Raw genomic sequence first — 5204 nt, forward strand, 5'->3', positions numbered from 1 at the left:
GAGAAGCGCCCCCCCCCGCCCCGGCTGTGAGAAGCCCCCCGGCTGTGAGAAGCCTCCGTCCTCGGTAAGTTGAATTCGTCCGTCTCATACTCATGGGTCAGAAATTATCTAAGGAACAGGTCTTTATAAAGGACCTTAAATCATTACTCAGGGAAAGGGGAGTTAAAGTTAAGAAAAAAGATTTAGTTAAGTTTTTTTTATTTGTGGATGATGTTTGCCCTTGGTTCATTATAAATGGGCCAGAGATTCACCCTGGCAAGTGGCAGAAAGTTGGCAGGGATCTAAATAGAAAATTGCAAACAGAAGGTCTGGAGGCGGTCCCTGTGACTGTCTTCTCTTATTGGGGCCTCATTAGAGATATTGTAGAAGCAGCCCACAAGGACCCAAATAACCAACAATTACTATCAGTCGCAGAGTTCTGCCTCCGCCCCCTGTCCCGAGCAGCCTCCTAGGCCTCCTTGACCCCCACCGGCAAAGAGCCCTCTCGGCCCCCGTCGGTGGTAACAGACATGCCCGTAGCCCCGAGACAACCCCTCAATCCCCCCCTTCCCAAGGAGGAGCCACCTATGGCCGACTCCCTTAACTTTCCAATATTTACAAAAAAAATCCAGCAGTGATATTTTAGACCCTGGGGATGCGGCAACCTTGAAGGATGAGGCAGCTCATTATAATGACCCTGATGGGCCCCTTGGACCTCTCCTCAACACAAGCCCCCACCAAATTTCTCCTCCTTATGTGGTTCAGACTTGTGCACCTGCCCTTCTTTCGCCTGGCTTATCCCCTGCCACCCTCATAGAAGCTAGAAATCAGCTTTCCACCCAGGTTAATGAACTTCGGGAGGTCCTTGACCTCCAGAAGCAGTTTGTTCAGCTCTCTACTGAGCTCTCCTCCTTACAGAAAACGCTGCATACTTCTGTTCTCCTCCCGGCTTCAGGCCCCTCAGTTGGTCCTCCCCCGCCTCCCCGCCAGAAGGGACCCTCTCGTAAAACCAAAGATTTAAGGTTAACCTTTCCTGTAGTAACCCGCTCTGATAAGTCCGCCCCCCCCCTTCCGATGGCCCCTCCACTTCTGCTGTAAAGCCCTCCGCTACTGATGACTTGCAAGAGGAATCGGATAGTGAGGGGGAGAATGAGAATGAAAACGAAAGTGATGATGAGACTCATGGGGCACAAGGTGCTCCCCCTGCAGGGTTCTGTAAATTAGATTTTAAGACCTTAAAGGATCTGAACACTGCAGTAAAATCTTACAGACCTAATGCGCCTTTCACACTCTCGGCCCTTGAGGCCATGTCCCTCGGAGGCCATATGTTCCCCGGAGAATGGGTCCGCGTAGTCCAAGCAGTCCTTTCAGGCGGGCAATTCCTAACCTGGAAGGCAGATTTTTTCGATCGCTGCCAGTCAGCTGCCGCTGCTAACTTGAAATCTCCATGTTCACCTTCTGCGAACTGGACTTATGAGAAACTTAGTGGACAAGGGAAATATGCGGCAGAAGACCTACAGCGGCGTTTCCCTGTGGGGCTTTTGGCCCAGACCGGCTGCGAGGCGATCCCTGCCCAATGCTGGCTCCCCCTTTGCCCCCCTTAATAAGATCGTTCAGGGAGGGCAGGAAGATATTTCTGAATATGTCAGCCGCCTATTAGAAGCCACTGAGAGGACCCTGGGGCAGGAGGCTGCCAATGACCAGCTTGTTAAGCGCTTAGCTTATGAGAATGCTAATAATGCCTGCCGAGCTGTATTACGTGGCAAATGGAGAGATAAATCCCTTGATGAGATGGTTCGTTTGTGCCGCGATGTGGATCCCCTTGCTTCCAAAATGTCACATGCCGTGCATTTAGCTATAGGAGCGGCATTCCAAGTAGGCGGGCCTCCAATGCCCTGGAGACACCCCACCCTCTGCAGGCCCTCCAAAACAGCTAAATCAACCCTCCACTGTTTGCCCTCGTTGTCGTAAGGGGAAACATTGGGCCAATACCTGTCAGTCTGTCACTGACGTGGACGGCCAACCCTTACCCTCCCATCCGGAAACGGCCAGAGGGGCCAGCCCCGGGTGCCTCAACCCATTCCCTTTGTATGAGCCTCGGGGAACAGCCCATCTGCCCAGCACCCCCCCTTTGCCACGCAACAACAGGGAGCGCAGGGGTGGACCTATGTGCCGCCTCCCCCACAATATTGAATCCGGAAGATGGGGTGCAGACCATTCCTACGGGCGTCTTTGGCCCTCCCCCACCGAATTCTTATTTCTTTATTATGGGCCGCGCGTCCTCCACCCTTGCTGGCCTGATGATTCACCCCTCCCTGGTTGATAATGACTATACCGGGGAGATTCAGCTGCTTGCTACCGCCCCCTATGGCCCATCTCGATTGATAAGGGACAACGCTTGACTCAGGCCTTGCCGCTCCCCCTGGATACTGCTTACCCTGCCCTTGCCAAAAGGCGCGGAATATCCCAGCCCGGATCATCCGACCTGTACTGGGTCCAGGCCATCTCTCAGGAACGCCCTACTCTTAAACTCACAATACTGGGTAGGATTTTTGAAGGTATTCTAGATTCTGGGGCCGACTCTACTGTTTTGTCACAAGAAGCCTGGCCCGCTGCTTGGCCCTTGCAGGCCTCCATAACCCACTTACAAGGCATTGGTCAGTCCAGGAACACCCTCCAAAGCTCCTAATGGTTACCCTGGAAGGATAATGAAGGAAATGCTGGTACTGTCCGGCCGTTTGTGGTCCCTGGACTGCCTGTTATTCTCTGGGGTAGGGACATCCTTTCTCAGATGGGAGTCATTATGTGCAGCCCCAATGCGATTGTGGCCCAGCAGATGCTCTCCCAGGGATTCCTTCCAGGACAAGGCCTGGGAAAAAACAAACAGGGACATTTGACCCCCGTATCGACTGCCCCTAAGGTGGGTCGTGCAGGCTTGGGCTTCCACAACCATTTTTCATAAGGGCCACTGGTCCCCCTGCACACCAGGCAAACAAAATCACCTGGAAGGATGACCTTCCCGTCTGGATCGACCAGTGGACCTTATCTATAACAAAGCTAGCTGCAGCTGTAGAATTAGTGCAGGAACAACTGGCTGCAGGGCACATTGAGCCCTCCACATCACCTTGGAATACCCCCATTTTTGTTATACAAAAACGTTCAGGAAAGTGGCGCTTACTACATGATCTTAGGGCAGTTAATAAAACTATGATCCCTATGGGAGCACTTCAACCCGGGCTCCCCTCCCCTGTAGCCATTCCGAAAGGATTTTCTAAGATCATTATTGATTTAAAGGATTGTTTCTTTTCCATCCCCTTACACCCTGATGATTGCAAATGTTTTGCCTTTAGCCTCCTTATAGTTAATTGTGTGGGCCCTTCTCCCCGTTTCCAATGGAGGGTCCTCCCCCAAGGCATGGCCAACAGCCCTACTCTTTGCCAGAAATTTGTGGCCCAGTCTATAGATCCATTCCGGTTGCGCCACCTGGAGATTTATATTATCCACTATATGGATGACATCCTCCTAGCAGGACCTGATGAGCCGTACCTGTCCAAAATCTGTCAATCGCTCGTTGTGGCTCTACAGTCCCGCGGGCTCTTTATTTCCCCTGAAAAGATCCAAACCCAGCCTCCCCAGTTGTTTTTGGGTTTTGAGCTCCTCACTAATCATGTCTTCTCACAAAAATTCCAATTAAGGATAGACTGCCTTCACACACTTAATGACTTCCAGAGGCTCCTTGGAGATATCAACTGGCTGAGACCTTATTTGAAACTCACTACAGGGGAGTTAAGGCCCCTGTTTGACATTTTGAAAGGGGATTCTGACCCATCCTCCCCCCGCCACCTTACTCCTGAGGCGCGCAAAGCTCTTATTACGGTTGAGCATGCCATTTGTGATCAGCACATAGGGTATTATGCACCCCTTCAACCCCTTTGGCTCCTCATATTTCCCACCCCCTTTGTGCCCACGGGATTGCTTTGGCAACGAGAGCCACTTTTTTGGATCCATTTGCCCGCATCCCCTTCTAAGATTTTACCCACCTATCCCCATTTGGTTGCTACCCTCTTGCGCCTTGGCAGGGGGGCTGCCTTAAAACTTTTTGGTAAGGACCCCGATCATATTTTATCCCCCTATACTGCTGCACAAGTACAGTGGCTCGTTCAGAATGATGATGATTGGGCTATTAGTTCTATTTCCTTTCATGGCACTATTGAGAATCATTTCCCTTCAAATAGATTGATTCATTTCCTGCAAAGGACGCCTGTGGTTTTCCCCAAAGGAACAAAAACAACACCAATTCAAGGAGCCCACTTGGTTTTCACCGACGGCTCCTCCACGGGTGTTGCTGCATTTAGCATTGATGGTCAGGTATCCCGCTTTAATACCCATTTTTTATCTGCACAATTAGTTGAGCTTGTAGCCATTATTAAGGTCTTTGAGCTCTTGCAAGAGCCTTTTAATTTGTATACTGATAGTGCTTATATAGCACACTCTGTCCCCCTTCTGGAAACAGTTCCTTTCATTCGCCTTTCGACTAATGCCTCTCCCTTATTTGCAGAACTTCAACGCCTTATTCTTGCCTGAATTGCCCCTTTTTTCATTGGTCACGTCCGGGCCCATTCAGGCCTGCCCGGTCCATTGGCGGAAGGAAATGATGAAGTCGATCAAGCCACTCAACTGGTGGCCGTTGCTCTCACCGACTCCCCTCTTTCCGCTGCACAAAAAGCCCATGCCTTGCACCACCTTAATGCACAAACCCTTAGGTTGCGATACTCCATCACTCGTGAACAAGCACGACAAATAGTGCGTCAGTGCAAGGGCTGCCTGACCCTCCTACCTGAACTTCATTTGGGAGTAAATCCCCGGGGGTTAATGCCCGGGGGAATATGGCAAATGGATGTTACCCTTTATCCACCTTTTGGTAAACTGAAATATGTTCATGTCTCCATTGACACCTTTAGCGGCTTCCTCTTTGCATCCCTCCAAACAGGCGAAGCTTCTAAACATGTGATTTATCACATTCTTGCCTCCCTAGCGGTCCTCCCACAGCCCCAAACTATCAAAACTGATAATGGGCCTGGTTACACTAGCATTGCTTTCCAACAGTTCTGCGCCCAAATGGGGATTAAGCACATCACAGGCATCCCATATAACCCTCAAGGCCAAGGCATAGTTGAAAGAGCTCATCAAACATTAAAAAATATGATCTTAAAATTACAATCAGG

The sequence above is a fragment of the Petaurus breviceps genome, unplaced genomic scaffold, assembly GCF_028583685.1.
Source record: "Petaurus breviceps papuanus isolate PSGF00001 unplaced genomic scaffold, PetGlider_PUasm1.0 184, whole genome shotgun sequence".
Classification (NCBI taxonomy): domain Eukaryota; kingdom Metazoa; phylum Chordata; class Mammalia; order Diprotodontia; family Petauridae; genus Petaurus; species Petaurus breviceps.